Source organism: Rhea pennata, chromosome Z (assembly GCF_028389875.1).
Source record: "Rhea pennata isolate bPtePen1 chromosome Z, bPtePen1.pri, whole genome shotgun sequence".
NCBI classification, from domain to species: Eukaryota; Metazoa; Chordata; class Aves; order Rheiformes; family Rheidae; genus Rhea; species Rhea pennata.
The window spans coordinates 57,394,814-57,402,856 of record NC_084702.1 but is presented as its reverse complement, the minus strand read 5'-3'; the positions used below and the strand labels follow the sequence as shown (position 1 = coordinate 57,402,856).

Here is an 8,043-nt window from a genome sequence, read left to right as displayed (position 1 = left end):
AGAATGTTTTTGGGCCACATCCAAGGCTGTATTTGTTCAGGTGAACTTCAGGAAATTTCAGGGTAAAATAATCCCTCATTCTAACAATCCATGGAGAATTTAAATAGATCAATCAAAAAGATGTCAAGTATTACTATCTGGGGTTGCAAGTAAACTGATGTTTAAGGAGGAAAACTGTCTAAACAAATGAATGCCTACAAAGTTAATACTTGGGAAGATCTATGAGCAAGAGGAAAGAGCATTATATTATCTTTTCCATGTAATATATTACCTAATCTAAAGTGTGCTTGTTTGACATCTCAATTTCCTGTTTGTATAATGCATGTGTGCTAAGTTCTGGTGATGGATTATTTGTTTGTGCAGTTGGGTTTCAGATAATCAGAATAAAAATGTTTAGATCTGCATGTCAAAGACAATTTTGCAATTAGTTAACATTAAAGCATTTGTACTTTGAAAGGAGGAAGTAACAACTCCCTCCCGCCAATTCCAAATAAATATGTTTCAAATTAAGAAAATATGATGCTACACTTAGATCTGTCTGTATCCCAAATCTTGGTGGTACGCACAAATTCAATAAGCCTTTTGATAGATATGCATTTGCTAGACTAGATCTTGCTGTAGGTCTCTTTCACTGGTTTATATGCAGGAATTACGCTTATACATTCCTTTATGCATTAACAGCCTGTCCCGCACATACCTTGTTTCTGTCTCAGCCTGTCTGCACTCTGGCCTCTAAAATGGAAGTACTTGGACAGATTTGTGAACTCTTCCTATAATCGCTGGAGACAGCTAGTTCTCCACAGCGCAGCACTGTGCTTGCACATATTAGCTGCTCCTCACAGGCCTAACTATCTGCATGTCCCGCTGGGCACTCAGGACTCTGGGGCACTTTGGGCAGCCCAGCCTTCTCTCCGGCTTTCAGAGTGCAGCTTCCGTATTTATTGGTCACAACTGCCTTACACAGTTACAGCTGTGTAATAGTTGCTGCTGTGTATTTTTAAATACTACATTTGGACATTTCCTCATGTGTGTTTCTGACTCTTTGAAATTCTACAAGTGTTTTGTTTGGTTTATCATTTGCACTGTCAAACATTTCATTTCTCCAGCTGCAGAACTACAAGCATGAGATTTCAAAGTTTATGGATCTTCACAACATACATTTGGGCCATATTGCATGCTGATAAGTTGTCTTCACTGTGCACAGAATTGTCTCTGAACTCCAGCCTCCTTGTGCAGACCGAGCCATGAATGTCTCCTTTCCTTTAAGCTTCTGAACACTGAATCCTCTCCTGAAGGTAAAAAATTAATGGGAAGGGAAGAAAAGGGCTGCTACCACCACTGGGTCCACTGACACCACAACCATTCACATTGCCTTTTGTATGACTAACAGTGTTTAGACACAACTCCTTATGCCATTACTCTGTTGCAGTGAAACTTATATGATTTGAGCATACATGGATGTCTGTGTTTAGATGCACAGGGAACTTTTTAAATTAACATAACAGATGCATTAATATTTATTTTCTTTCATTTCTTTCATAGGTAATCTCTATCAAATCAATAATAGGCACTTCACTTAATCTTTTTAGGAGTTAATAGATGATTAGTGAGAAAAATGATCTTTGGTACAAGAATATTTGCAATGTAGTTTTTTATACCTTCCAGTTTCATGTTATTAATGGACAATCAAGGTTCTAACACATCCTTTTGAAATGGCATGATCTATCTGTTTGGGAAAACTCTCTGATCCTAAAGTAATTGTGCCATCTATTACAAAGACTAGCTCAAAGTGTATCTGAAGACTGGAATACAAGAGGTTTTATAGCTTTTGCAAATTAATACATCAATTACATTAATTCTGTATTATCAAGTAATGTTCTGACCACTCTGTTTATTTGAAGTCTCTGGGGTTAAAATATTCTTTAAACACATGTTTATTTTTGGACAGGCCTTGTGAGTTGTCTCCTATTGTATGTTAAAGTAGCTACTCTCTGAGGTCAAAAAAAGTTCAGCTCTACAAAGATACCCTTATTTTGTAGAAATGGAATTTATGGAGTCTTTAATAGCAACAAACAAAACTATCTTTAATAAAACTTTTTTTTGAATGATTCAATAGATGACTTACCGAATTGAAAGAGGAAAAGAAACGTAAGGATACAAGTCTGGACAATGAACATAGTCATGAAAGCATATGCTCTGTTTTCAGTAAGTGTAGTTAACTGTATATATGTTTTGAATATTTCTGCTACAGAAGCATTATTATTGTTTATTTGTTCTACTTTCTGCTTGTTTCTTCCTCCTAAACCTACATACTCAGGCAAGTATTAACTGACTTTTGGTTTTCTGAGCAGCAGACACTAATTACAAAGAAGGCCTGGATCCAGGAGGGGGACCCACTCAAATAGACTGTGCCTCTGCACAGACCTACTGAAGACTTTGGAGACCCAAGCTGTCAGCATGGCCTGCCTCCACAGTTCCCTCTGTACTGTCACAGAGTGAAACAGTAATTCAGCTCTCTAAAAAAAACAGACACAGCTGCAGGTAAATGTAGTGTTCATGAAAGGTAGCAGTCTGATAGCTATGAAAAGAGAACCCCTTGCTTATACCCCTGAGGAGGGCAGCTTTAGCTGCAGCAAAGCAAATTTCACATTGGTGTAGTAGTTCATTTTTCCCCTGGAGAAAATATTTCTGAGATACCCAGTGATTTATTTTATTTACCCACTTTGTGGCTGTTTTATCTATTGCATCTGCCAGTTCCAATCTAGCAAGTGAAGCTGCTTTTGAAAAAAGCTGTATGAAGTTAGACACCTGTCACCCACTTGAAACCATCGGTATATTACATGAGGACACAACAGCAGGGAATAGCACAGGCAAGCGGGGACGTGTCCAAGTCTAAACCACAATTTGCTCTGCAGGTATTTGCAATTGCTTCGGAAGAGTTTCACTGCTGGTAAACTCATATATGCTTAGAATTAGACATCTTAAGACACTTTAAAAATTACAAAATTCTTAAAAACCTTGTGTCAGCAGAATGCTGCTTTGAAACTGGAAGAATGTTAACTAGGATTTTAGAGGGAGACTGCTGGGGAATGACTAGTTCTGAGAATAAAACATTCCATGAAGAGGAAATAGAAGGTTTGCTAGCAATTTTGAGACATGTTACTGCAATTTAAGTTGTATAATAGTTAATTACATTTTTTCAGAAGATCAAGATGAAGAGGAATATTTGGAAATGGGAGAAGCTTTGTATTTGATGCTAAGACTAGGTGAAATGGAGTGGTAGTTGGTGTAAGAGGCAACAGATTCATCAGTTGTTTCTATTATAAGGACTAGCATTAAAATAATTAATACTGGGCTCGATATCACCAATCTTGCAGGTCAGTGCCCGTTCTCAGCCATGTCAGTTGGAGAAGGGAGGTGAATGAAAATCGGTTGTTCAGACCGGCTTGATTATGGGTGAACATTTCGTTGCTGTAAGAGGACAACTGCCAGTGACTCGGTTGCCAGCCTGCCGGCCCGCAGCCGTAAGTACCGCGGGCGGCGGGAGCGGTGGCGAAGCGCCGGGCTGCCGCGACGGCCGAGGGGCCCCCGCCGCCGCGCCCCTCCGCGTCCCCGGCGCGGGTGGCGTGGGGAGACGGCGGTGTCGGGGCGGGGGACGTCAGTGAGGGGCCGGTCCTGGGCCGGGCAAAGCCTCCGCGCTCCCTCCCCTCGCGCGCCTCCCTCCTCCCTCCCTCCCTCGGCGCGGCGCGGCTCGGCGCGGCTCCCGCCCCTCCCGCCGGCCGGAGGCAGCCGGGTCGCGCTCGCGGCTCCCATTCCGCTTCCCTCAGTGAATGGTCGCGGCGGGAGCAGGAGCGGGGGCAGGGCGAGCCCGGCGGGGCGCGGGCCGGCGGCGGCGGCGGAGCGGGCCCCAGGAGCCGCCCGGAGCGGGCAGCGCCCGGCGGAGGTGAGGCGGCGGCGCGGGGCGGGCGGCGCGGGCAGCCGGAGCGTTTCCATTCATCGCCCGCGGGCCCGGGCGACGCTGGCTGTGAGCTCTCCTCGGGGAGAGGGGTTGTGGCCGCGGAGCGGGTCGGGCGAGCGGCCCACTGGGCTGCGAGCGGGCGGGGCCGGCGAGCGGGCACGGCGCCGAGGTAGCGGCGGGCTCCGTGGGGCAGGCAAAAGCCGCCCGGCGCCAGCCCGGGAAGCGGCGCGCCGGACGGTGCCCCTCGCCGCCTCCCCGGCGGGCGCGGGACGGGGACGGCGCCGGTGCGGAGGGCGCCCCGCCGCTGCGCGTGGCGAGCCGGCGCCCCGGGGCTGGTGCGGGGCCCGAGCAGGCTCGGGTGCCGGGGCGGCGGCGGAGTCGCCGTGCGCGCCCCTGCGCGGCGTTAGCGCGGTGCCTCCGGCTGCCTCCCGCGCGCGCACGGCGCCGCTGCGCGCGGAGGCTGCGCGCATCGTCGGGCGGCGCTCGCCTCCGCCCCGGCGAGCGCCCGCGGCCGCCGTCGCGTTACTGGGGGCAGCTGCGAGGCGCGGGGGCGGGCGGCGCGCCGCCGCCTGGAGCGCGGCCCCCCGCGCTGGCGGCCGCCTCGGGGCCGCGCGCGGGCCGGCGGCTCCGGGGCGCTGGGCCGCCCCGGGCGCCCTCGCCGCCCCGCCGGAGGGAGCCGCGGCGCGCTGCTCGAGGGAAGCGAATCAAAGCTCGCCTTGGCATTTTGCTCACCTTACCTGCTGCCTCCGGTGTATTTTGCCTTTCTCGTGTCTTTCTGGCTTGGCTTTTTGGGATGTTGTTTATCGTTTGATTTTGATTATAGGATTCTGCAGGAGAAGGAAAGAAGTGAATGACACAAGTATCAGTAAAAGTGTACTTGTTGGTTTAGATGTCATTTGGAAGGAACTTGGTGATATGAATGCCATTATTATTTTTAATATGGCAGAAGTTTGACTCCATAATTTAAAAGTTGTGAGTACATTGGAGCAATATCAAATAAAACAACATGAGCTAATAATACTGTGTTCTGACAAGTGTAAATACCGCCAATAACTGGCGGCAGCGTGGATGGATCTCTCCATTTCAATAGGTTTACACTGACCCAGAAGTAAGAGTGCTAGACACTGAATGCACAGATCCTGATGAAAGATTTATTATTAGGAATAACTGAAACAATAAAAAGCTCTAGTTGATCTCATCTGGAAGAAAATATTATTTATATTAATTAACAGTTTTGGCTTTCTTAGGAAAACATTGCTAGGCACTATTACAGATATCTCAGTGAAAATGTCGGCTCAGTCCCACTTCTCCAGTTGGTTCTGGCTATGCAAGCACACACCTGGGCCCCACTGTTTTCAGTGAGGTTTGGTCACAAAAATCCTCTTATGGAGTTGTGACTCATCGAGGCCTTAATTTATACAGTGCACGAAGAATGATTTATTAGCATGTATCCATGACACTAAATAAATCAATAGTTCCATTTTGTCTTCAGAATAAAGCGTACCATAAAATATAATCTTAATCTATGGCTTTTTCTTGAGTACTTTTTTTTTTCTTCCATCCATTGATAGATCATTAGTCTATTCTGTTATGGCAGTTAGTAATGGGAGGATTTTAGTTCAAACACAGTTTATGGAACCATTTCTTAATTTTTATTACATGTTAGTTGCAACCACTACAACTTTAATCACATCACTGCTTTCTTCGCAAGTCTTCTCTGTCTGGGTCATGAGTTAGGTTTAATCAGTACTTAGAAGATTGCCCACTTAATCTTTTTTAGTTAATCATCTGTTTTCATTAAGCATTCTGGGAAATGCTTGGGTGATGATGTACCTGCCTATCCAACAAGTCACAGTTGTTTGCTTTTAAGAACATACATTACTAGGGCTGGACATGACATTTCTGTATAAGAATGCTGTATTCCTTTTTTCCTATTTAATCAACCTAAGTCCTCCACATCACCCAAGTCAGTCTTAATTGTATTGTGCTGGTAAGTTTTTACTAGCACCATTGAAGGCAAAGACTGAAAAGAAGCCAATAATTGCTGCGATCCTTTTTCATGTTCTGACTTGTGATTGTGAAAATTGCTTCTGCTCTTCTGTAATACAGTAGAATAATTATAAATGCAATATACTGTTGGGTCAGTAGAACCTTATTTGGATCAGAGGTGATCTTACAGTTGGTATCCAGCAAGAAACCTAGTATTTTCTTTTGCATACTTAGCAATGTAGACATTCTTGTTTAAATAATCATTGCATTGAAAGGAGGGTTCATTATTTTTATGAGTGATACGAAGCATACACAATTATTATTCCTCAGACTTTATATTTCCAGCAGTTGTTACTGTTAGACACATTCTCCTTCAGTTGGAAGACTGCAGAATAAATGAGAAGCAGCGGATGTGAGCAGGGACTGAACAAGGAGAGATGGTAGCTCTGGTGGAGCAGTTGACTTGTTCCCTTCTTTACCCAGCTCCATTCCTAGCACCTACTGTATTTCTAGTTTTTTACTGTAAGCAACAACCTATTTCTAGGAATTTCTTCCCCAGCATTTTAAAACTAACTCATTACAGGGCAAGAGGAAACGGAAGAAGTTTCCACACAGGAACAGCTAGTAAAGTGGCTAGGTTTTGCCCTCACTATGCCTTTGTCCTAGACCTGTTTAATTAAGCCAAGAGAGAAAGGAATGAGAGTGGCTGTTCCTCTACCCATTGCTTTTTCTTCGCTTGCTGCACACACACGTGCATTCAGGTATACACACACACGGCTTCGCCTGTTGGCTGAGCAGTCTCACCACGCATCTTGTGGGGAGAAGAGCAAAGACCAACTTTTGAACTACTAATGGTTTTTGGCAATGAGATAAGCTGTTTTGTGTTCCCATTCCTATCTCCCTATGAAGAAAGGCTCTCTGTGTATTCTCATTTGCCTCTTTTCTGTTTTCAGTTCCTCCCTTCCCCCACAATTCCTATTTCTCTACTTTCAGCCTAGGGGATAAATCATTCAGACTGTCAGCATTTCAAACTTCCTTGGGAACGGGGCAGAGGTGATGAGCTGCTGGAAGGTGTTACTGGCTCTCAGAGCCCTTTCTTTGATGTAGAGACAATTGCAGATGTGATTACAGCTGACAAGTCTGTTAAAATGATGCCAAGGACTTTTGTTTTGCTAGTTTTCTACATTCTGGTTTTTGTGTTCCCACAAAAATTGACAGGAATCTCCCAGGTGATGGGAGTTTCAGGGATTCCAGGAATCCAGGGATTCCAGGGAATCATTCCTGGAAATGTGGAACTAATATGATATGTTATTCCAAAATTACCATACTACATGCAGAGGAACTGGAATTAAACCGAATATAGGGCCACACAGAAACAAAGAGAAAAAGCAGTCTTCTATTACTTGTCATATTACATTGTTGGAGAGTTGTGGTCATATACTCTAAAAGCTGTGTAAATAATAGCTCTATCACTTTGTTTTTAAATGAACAACTTTTTATTTCAGTCATTTTCATGATACACTATTAAAAGTAGTTAATGCATTTAAAAATATTTTACTGCTGGTCTGAGAACTTTATTTTTTAATTGTTTCTCACTATATTTGGACTGGATAAACCATGGATCAATATTTTAACACCAGTTAATCAAAGAATAGAATAATCAGTTTTCCCAGAAGTATTTTTGTAGAATGTATTCTCATGGAAGATAATTTCAAAGAAAACAAAATCCACAAAGGAAAAACAAATCAAAATGCACACTCTCTGTAAAAGTCAAGTAAATGACTGCAAATGTGCCCAAACTATGTGAATGGGGCCCAAATATACCTGAAACTCTGACTTCAAAGAATACAACAAGCAATTGGACCAATTAGGTTTTTAATGGCTGAGCATCAGATCTCAGTAAAAGATATTTAGTGTTTGTTGTGCTGTTGATACAACAGAATTTAGTTTCTAATTCAGTAAATCTAAAAAACCCCACCCCAAACAAAAAAAAAATCATTTACAATCTGTTGCTAAAGACTTTTCTCATTTTCCTTGTCGTCTTGTCCTGGTAATCATACTATCTTACTTGACTTGTGAAGTTAAGTAGCTCCATA

General features: G+C 44.2%; 1 protein-coding gene and 1 long non-coding RNA gene across 3 annotated transcripts in view; both read left to right on the top strand.

Moving 5' to 3' along the window:
- Positions 1–1,195: 1,195 nt before the first annotated feature.
- LOC134153316 (uncharacterized) lies at positions 1,196–2,407 on the top strand. Its single transcript, XR_009961147.1, has 3 exons — positions 1,196–1,295; positions 2,117–2,205; positions 2,352–2,407. It is a non-coding gene; the product is annotated as an uncharacterized LOC134153316 (long non-coding RNA).
- Positions 2,408–3,493: 1,086 nt separating this feature from the next.
- Positions 3,494–8,043, top strand: part of LHFPL2 (LHFPL tetraspan subfamily member 2) — a 127,498-nt gene continuing 122,948 nt past the window's right edge. The window contains exon 1 of one of the 2 annotated variants that reach the window (XM_062600316.1): positions 3,494–3,524. The gene's annotated coding sequence lies outside the window, so the exon portion shown is untranslated. Of the gene's footprint in view, positions 3,525–3,780; positions 3,944–8,043 lie in introns of those variants that run through there. The other variant, XM_062600317.1, reaches the window with a different exon arrangement.